The following is a 9,320-nucleotide window of genomic DNA, read 5'->3' as shown; positions in this document are numbered from 1 at the left end:
GGAGTATGGCCAGGGGCGGCAACGGGCCTACCAGCGGGTGCAGGAGGCGGCGGCATCTCGAGAGAATCAAGATCCTCCTCGACAACGGGCTCTGGGCCACCAGAGGCCCCATCCACAGCCGGCACCTTGGCTCGCGACGCATCGCGGGTCTTCCCCTGATGGCCGCGTTTCCCTCTAGGGCGACCCCTACCCCGACCTGTAGCGCTGCTACTGCGACTGCTCGCCGACTCGCTTCCGGACTCGATGGTGTCCATTGCGGACGACATCTATCGGCAACCACCCAAAAATATAACTTAGTAAAGTAACTCACCAAATTATATTTCAAGCGATCTGGCAGCACTTAGCAATGGCACCAACCACTTAGTCCGTACACACTCCCGCTAGCACAGCTGATCGTACGAGAGAAATCCCGCACTTGTGCCTAACGCCTCTCTCCAGAGAGCACTCGCGAGAGCGCACTCTCTCAACGCACGTGGCGCAATGGAAAATTCCCAATTCGAAAAACTGCGAATTTCCACCCTTATCCTCACTTTTCAAACTCGATTCTTACACCCAGCCGTTCACCTTCACAAACCGCAAATTTTAAAACGCTTTCCAGCGCCGAAACTCGCGAATTCACCACACAAAATACCCGACTGTCAGCAGCACGACTAAAAGCACGTCCGTTCAGTTGGCTACCTTAAGAGGTACATCTATCTCTATAGATAGGGACAGTAGGAATCTCGTTAATCCATTCATGCGCGTCACTAATTAGATGACGAGGCATTTGGCTACCTTAAGAGAGTCATAGTTACTCCCGCCGTTGACCCGCGCTTACTTGAATTTCTTCACTTTGACATTCAGAGCACTGGGCAGAAATCACATTGTGTCAACACCCGCTAGGGCCATCACAATGCTTTGTTTTAATTAGACAGTCGGATTCCCCAAGTCCGTGCCAGTTCTGAATTGATTGTTAATTGATAATCGTTATAATTAATAAGAACTAATTGGTTTGACCCAATTAGTATTCTTAAAAATTTTAGCAAGAAAGTTCCACAATTGGCTACGTAACTAACTATCCGGGGAACAAGTAACTAACATAAATGCTAGAAACTCTATTTACCCAGAACGAGCACATAAACCATGTTATTGTTTCCCAATCAAGCCCGACTATCTCAATCTTCAGAGCCAATCCTTATCCCGAAGTTACGGATCTAATTTGCCGACTTCCCTTACCTACATTATTCTATCGACTAGAGACTCTTCACCTTGGAGACCAGCTGCGGATATTGGTACGGCCTGTTGAGAAGTTTGCGTGTCCCCACCATAAATTTTCAAGGTCCGAGGAGAAAATATCGACACAACAGTATATGTCATGCTCTTCTAGCCCATCTACCATATCTCTCTGCGAAAGACTTCCATGGTAGTACGGCTATAAAACAGAAAAGAAAACTCTTCCGATATCTCTCGACGGCTTCTTTATGGTCGTTCCTGTTGCCAGGATGAGCACGAGGCCCATATTTAATAACAAACGGATACTCAACAGGTTACGGAATTGGAACCGTATTCCCTTTCGTTCAAAATTATTCAAGTATATTATATTAGCTTGATTTGTATATATTGCGTTTTTGGTTTTACTTGAAAATTTTCGGCTTTCGCCTTGAACTTAGGACCGACTAACTCGTGATCAACCACTGTTCACACGAAACCCTTCTCCACTTCAGTCCTCCAAGGTCTCATTCGATTATTTGCTACTACCACCAAGATCTGTACCAATGGCAGCTCCATGCAGGCTTACGCCAAACACTTCTACGCATACCATTGTACCTTCCTACTCACTAAAGTTTCAAAATTTATATCACAAGTAATATAAATCATCTACTTTAGCGGTAATGTATAGGTATACAACTTAAGCGCCATCCATTTTAAGGGCTAGTTGCTTCGGCAGGTGAGTTGTTACACACTCCTTAGCGGATTTCGACTTCCATGATCACCGTCCTGCTGTTTTAAGCAACCAACGCCTTTCATGGTATCTGCATGAGTTGTTAATTTGGGCACCGTAACATTACGTTTGGTTCATCCCACAGCGCCAGTTCTGCTTACCAAAAGTGGCCCACTGGGCACATTATATCATAACCTTAAACTTCATATCAAGAAAGTTAAGGTTCTTACCCATTTAAAGTTTGAGAATAGGTTAAGATCGTTTCGACCCTAAGGCCTCTAATCATTCGCTTTACCAGATAAGATTATTTTATATAATATTAAAATGCACCAGCTATCCTGAGGGAAACTTCGGAAGGAACCAGCTACTAGATGGTTCGATTGGTCTTTCGCCCCTATACTCAATTCTGACAATCGATTTGCACGTCAGAACTGTTTCGGTCTTCCATCAGGGTTTCCCCTGACTTCAACCTGATCAAGTATAGTTCACCATCTTTCGGGTCACAGCATATATGCTCAAGGTACGTTCCAGTTAGAGGCATAAATAATATAAATATCATTATACATAACTATATAGAACGCCCCGGGATTGTGTTAATTAGCTATAAATAGTTAAAAAACTAATCCCATTATTAGTCAAGTTAATTACGCTATTAGGTTTATATCCCAATAACTTGCACATATGTTAGACTCCTTGGTCCGTGTTTCAAGACGGGTCCCGAAGGTATCCTGAATCTTTCGCATTGTTAATCCTACAAGTGCATATAATAAACACAAAAATCAATGATAATCATGCCATTATATAATTCCGAAAAATTAACGCACTGTATTCATATAAATCTATCAGCACTTTATCAAATTAATAACATTTATTCTGTGTTAAAATGCAAGCAATTTAATTTGAATAAACTATAAGTTATATTTTATGATAAATTTGGTATGCTAATAGATTACAATGTCCTTATATGGAAAAAATGCACACTATTATCATAATATTGTTTAAATATTACAATTTTAATGATGAATTTTCCATAACGGATATTCAGGTTCATCGGGCTTAACCTCTAAGCAGTTTCACGTACTGTTTAACTCTCTATTCAGAGTTCTTTTCAACTTTCCCTCACGGTACTTGTTTACTATCGGTCTCATGGTTATATTTAGTTTTAGATGGAGTTTACCACCCACTTAGTGCTGCACTATCAAGCAACACGACTCTTTGGAAACATCATCTAGTAATCATTAACGTTATACGGGCCTGGCACCCTCTATGGGTAAATGGCCTCATTTAAGAAGGACTTAAATCGTTAATTTCTCATACTAGAATATTGACGCTCCATACACTGCATCTCACATTTGCCATATAGACAAAGTGACTTAGTGCTGAACTGATTTCTTTTCGCTCGCCGCTACTAAGAAAATCCTTGTTAGTTTCTTTTCCTCCCCTAATTAATATGCTTAAATTCAGGGGGTAGTCCCATATGAGTTGAGGTTGTATATAACTTTTATTTGCAATTAATTCTTTATATATAATGATAAAACATTTTATTAAATTCGTTTAAAGCTGACGTATATATATATTAATGGCATTTATTTGTAACGAATTAACGAAGAATAATAATATTGTCAACGTTTTTCATATTTCAAATCATTAATAAGAGACAATTCTAGATAATATTTTATGCTAGACATTTCTCAGTATTATTTGATTGAAAAAGAAAATATTCCTCTTCGTTTTTCTCAAAGTTTAATTACTATTGTGAGATAATGTTTTTCATATATTTGTTAATATTATGAATAAAATAATTAAATTATTTTTATCCAATAATATACCATATGCTTATAAAATTTTATTATAAAATTTGTATAAACAACTTAATTAGCATAGTCTTACAACCCTCAACCATATGTAGTCCAAGCAGCACTATAAAATTAATTAAAGTACATAACAGCATGGACTGCGATATGCGTTCAAAATGTCGATGTTCATGTGTCCTGCAGTTCACACGATGACGCACAGTTTGCTGCGTTCTTCATCGACCCATGAGCCGAGTGATCCACCGCTTAGAGTTTTATAATATTGGTTTTAAATTTGGTCAAATATGTTTTTATTGAAAGAAATTAAAAATACACCATTTTACTGGCATATATCAATTCCTTCAATAAATGTATTTATATACCTAAAATAAATGCTGCGAAATGTCTTAGTTTTATATAAACAATATATATCAAAGTATTATTTGTAATGGCATTTGTTTGTTAATATATATTGATAATTTTATATAAAACATTAACCTGAAACCAGGTACAACATTGTATATTTTAGGTTGTTGCATTATCCAATGTATGATCATCATCAAATTAGTTGGCCAATACATCTCGCAACGCGTGTATATTATGGTCCATATACACACAAAAGTTTATAATAAATATATAAAATATATTTTATTATATTAATAATTCGATTTGCTTGTTCGAATTTTATGTTTGTTTCTATTTAATTTATTTGTAATAATATTATATTATTACAATATTTCGATTTGCTTGTTCGAAATTTATTTGATCTTTTACTTTTAAGATCATATTTTTGGTATAATTATTATTATAATTATTATGTATATATATATATATATTGGTAATTTGTATTAAATTTGTATTAACACATTTTTTTATTAACGGTAAGGATATTATACAATAATGATCCTTCCGCAGGTTCACCTACGGAAACCTTGTTACGACTTTTACTTCCTCTAAATAATCAAGTTCGGTCAACTTTTGCGAAACAACCGTAACACACAAGGCGTCACAGTGATCACGTCCGGAGACCTCACTAAATAATTCAATCGGTAGTAGCGACGGGCGGTATGTACAAAGGGCAGGGACGTAATCAATGCGAGTTAATGACTCACACTTACTGGGAATTCCAAGTTCATGTGAACAGTTTCAGTTCACAATCCCAAGCATGAAAGTGGTTCAGCGGTTTACCCGGACCTCTCGGTCTAGGAAATACACGTTGATACTTTCATTGTAGCGCGCGTGCAGCCCAGGACATCTAAGGGCATCACAGACCTGTTATTGCTCAATCTCATTATTGCTAGACGCAATTTGTCCATTTAAGAAGCTAGTGTCCTTATAATGGGACAAACCAACAGGTACGGCTCCACTTATATAAACACATTCAAACACAATAAACATTTTACTGCCACCATGAATGAAGGCTATATAAGCTTCAACACCATAATCCTGAAGATATCTATTTAATATATTTGAGTCTCGTTCGTTATCGGAATTAACCAGACAAATCACTCCACGAACTAAGAACGGCCATGCACCACCACCCATAGATTCGAGAAAGAGCTATCAATCTGTCTTACACACTTATGTTCGGACCTGGTAAGTTTTCCCGTGTTGAGTCAAATTAAGCCGCAGGCTCCACTCCTGGTGGTGCCCTTCCGTCAATTCCTTTAAGTTTCAGCTTTGCAACCATACTTCCCCCGGAGCCCAAAAGCTTTGGTTTCCCGGGAAGCGACTGAGAGAGCCATAAAAGTAGCTACACCCAATTGCTAGCTGGCATCGTTTATGGTTAGAACTAGGGCGGTATCTGATCGCCTTCGAACCTCTAACTTTCGTTCTTGATTAATGAAAACATCTTTGGCAAATGCTTTCGCTTAAGTTAGTCTTACGACGGTCCAAGAATTTCACCTCTCGCGTCGTAATACTAATGCCCCCAAACTGCTTCTATTAATCATTACCTCTTGATCTGAAAACCAATGAAAGCAGAACAGAGGTCTTATTTCATTATCCCATGCACAGAATATTCAGGCATTTGAAGCCTGCTTTAAGCACTCTAATTTGTTCAAAGTAATTGTACCGGCCCACAATAACACTCGTTTAAGAGCACTAATGCAGGTTTTTAAATAGGAGGAACATATGAAAAAATACAAGTATTTAAACACATATAAGAACTCCACCGGTAATACGCTTACATACATAAAGGTATAGTACTAACCACAATTGTAAGTTGTACTACCCGTATGAAGCACAAGTTCAACTACGAACGTTTTAACCGCAACAACTTTAATATACGCTATTGGAGCTGGAATTACCGCGGCTGCTGGCACCAGACTTGCCCTCCAATTGGTCCTTGTTAAAGGATTTAAAGTGTACTCATTCCAATTACAGGGCCTCGGATATGAGTCCTGTATTGTTATTTTTCGTCACTACCTCCCCGAGCTGGGAGTGGGTAATTTACGCGCCTGCTGCCTTCCTTAGATGTGGTAGCCGTTTCTCAGGCTCCCTCTCCGGAATCGAACCCTGATTCCCCGTTACCCGTTGCAACCATGGTAGTCCTAGATACTACCATCAAAAGTTGATAGGGCAGACATTTGAAAGATCTGTCGTCGGTACAAGACCATACGATCTGCATGTTATCTAGAGTTCAACCAATATAACGATCTTGCGATCGCTTGGTTTTAGCCTAATAAAAGCACATGTCCCATAAGGTTCATGTTTTAATTGCATGTATTAGCTCTAGAATTACCACAGTTATCCAAGTAACTGTTAACGATCTAAGGAACCATAACTGATATAATGAGCCTTTTGCGGTTTCACTTTTAATTCGTGTGTACTTAGACATGCATGGCTTAATCTTTGAGACAAGCATATAACTACTGGCAGGATCAACCAGAATAATGTTTTCGTTCATATTTCATTCATATTTTTTGAATAGAAATTAGTAATATAAATATAATAGATTTTATTTCCATATTATATGTTCGGTTTTTCTTAAATATTGATTTTAATTCAATATTTTTTTTTTTGCTTTGTGAAATAATTCTATTTTAATTCGAATACGGCCATTTTTATATGGCATTCGTATACGTTCTTTAATTTTTACTTGTTTCGCCACTAATATAACAAGTTTATAATTGATGTTAAAGAAAAAGTACAACTTTTTTATAACACAATTTTCAATATATATTGTTCTTTCTATAAGTTTTTATTATATTATATATACATATTTCATTCTAAAATATCATTTTAGTTCAACATACATAATTATTGTATCCACACATGTACAATTTTTGTTTAACCAATATAAATATTGAGTTAAATCATTTGCATTTTGATGATAAATTTAAAATTTATCTTTTCCATATAACTCTCTGGTAATATATGATATAAAACCGAGCGCATATGAAATTATTTTGATCACTAATATTGCAATTATATTTTATTATAATGCTTTTTGTAAACACATTGTACCGGCAAGCGATACTCTGTGCCCAAACGACAGGGGATATAATAATTTAATATAAATTATCATATATACCTGCCACCAAAGATTAACGATAAAAGTCGGAAACAATTTGTTATTCTATATATAATAGAAACTTGACCTCTGTTTCACCTTATTATCATGGGTTTATAATATTAACCGCGTAGCCAAGTCTTAATTTCATTTAAGAAACAAATTTATACGGATAATATTTTGATTTTAATATATGTTGTTCTATTGATAACAAAAGTATATATTATAATATATTTTGTTCAATAGTAGATGGACTACTTACTGTACCATCCTTATTTTTTATTATTATTGATATACATTATATTGACAACAGCATATGATATTCATATGGTTTGTTCAATAATTAATTGGTGGACAACCACTGACCATCCTATAGTAGTTTTTGGCCACGACGTCTAAATATCGAAATTATTTAATTCCGTTTGCCACCCATACGATAGATATTAACTATCTATAATAATAATGTGTACGCATAAAATATTATATGTATATATATAGACCAACAGACAAGCACTTCACCCTATAGTAGTTTTTGGCCACGACGTCTATATATCGGGCATATTTAATTCTCTTTGCCACCCAACCAAAGATATTCACTTTTTTATATAAAGTATTATTTGATCATATTAATATAACCAATTATTTCTGCCATATTCATATAATTTCTTTATGAATTATTTTTTGGTCATATCCATATAATCTATATGCCGTATCCATATAATGAATACGGCATATCCATACAACTAGCCATATTTGTATGTCAATGTATATTTTATTATACATTTTTTTTCTTTATACATATAATATGGTATTTCCATATCGCTATAATTGAATTATATGTATAAGATATCATTTATATATAGCATTGCCAAAATAATATGATAAACATAAATTTTGAACAATACGGCCGGTCGGCGAGCACTGCCTCCCTATATATGTTTTTGGCCACGACGTCTAAATATTGGGTATTTTTCGTACTGCGGCCCCGGTGTATGTAAATTGGGCATATTTCGTACTGATGCCAACATATCTATATGACTCATTATTTTCTTCCATATCAATATAACTTCTTTTATTTCCATATTCAAGTAATTTCTTTATTTGCCATATCAATATAAAATATTTTTTGGTCATATTTATATAATCTATATGCCGTATCCATATAATGAATACGGCATATCCATACAACTAGCCATATTTGTATGTCAATGTATATTTTATTATACATTTTTTTTCTTTATACATATAATATGGTATTTCCATATCGCTATAATTGAATTATATGTATAAGATATCATTTATATATAGCATTGCCAAAATAATATGATAAACATAAATTTTGAACAATACGGACGGTCGGCGAGCACTGCCTCCCTATATATGTTTTTGGCCACGACGTCTAAATATTGGGTATTTTTCGTACTGCGGCCCCGGTGTATGTAAATTGGGCATATTTCGTACTGATGCCAACATATCTATATGACTCATTATTTTCTTCCATATCAATATAACTTCTTTTATTTCCATATTCAAGTAATTTCTTTATTTGCCATATCAATATAAAATATTTTTTGGTCATATTTATATAATCTATATGCCGTATCCATATAATGAATACGGCATATCCATACAACTAGCCATATTTGTATGTCAATGTATATTTTATTATACATTTTTTTTCTTTATACATATAATATGGTATTTCCATATCGCTATAATTGAATTATATGTATAAGATATCATTTATATATAGCATTGCCAAAATAATATGATAAACATAAATTTTGAACAATACGGCCGGTCGGCGAGCACTGCCTCCCTATATATGTTTTTGGCCACGACGTCTAAATATTGGGTATTTTTCGTACTGCGACCCCGGTGTATGTAAATTGGGCATATTTCGTACTGATGCCAACATATCTATATGACTCATTATTTTCTTCCATATCAATATAACTTCTTTTATTTCCATATTCAAGTAATTTCTTTATTTGCCACATCAATATAAAATATTTTTTGGTCATATTTATATAATCTATATGCCGTATCCATATAATGAATACGGCATATCCATACAACTAGCCATATTTGT

At 35.1% G+C, this 9,320-nt stretch overlaps 2 non-coding genes and 1 pseudogene across 2 annotated transcripts; all 3 read right to left on the bottom strand.

The window, feature by feature from the left end:
- Positions 1-658: 658 nt before the first annotated feature.
- LOC138914589 (large subunit ribosomal RNA) lies at positions 659-3,412 on the bottom strand (annotated as a pseudogene).
- Positions 3,413-3,810: 398 nt separating this feature from the next.
- On the bottom strand, positions 3,811-3,989 carry LOC138914590 (5.8S ribosomal RNA). Its single transcript, XR_011420425.1, has one exon. It is a non-coding gene; the product is annotated as a 5.8S ribosomal RNA (ribosomal RNA).
- A 623-nt stretch (positions 3,990-4,612) lies between these two features.
- On the bottom strand, positions 4,613-6,607 carry LOC138914591 (small subunit ribosomal RNA). The gene has a single exon (XR_011420426.1). It is a non-coding gene; the product is annotated as a small subunit ribosomal RNA (ribosomal RNA).
- Between the last annotated feature and the right edge of the window lie 2,713 nt (positions 6,608-9,320).

The sequence above is a fragment of the Drosophila takahashii genome, unplaced genomic scaffold (assembly GCF_030179915.1).
Source record: "Drosophila takahashii strain IR98-3 E-12201 unplaced genomic scaffold, DtakHiC1v2 scaffold_43, whole genome shotgun sequence".
Classification (NCBI taxonomy): Eukaryota; Metazoa; Arthropoda; class Insecta; order Diptera; family Drosophilidae; genus Drosophila; species Drosophila takahashii.
The sequence above is the reverse complement of the archived record's forward strand: the minus strand, read 5'-3'. Positions and strand labels throughout refer to the sequence as shown.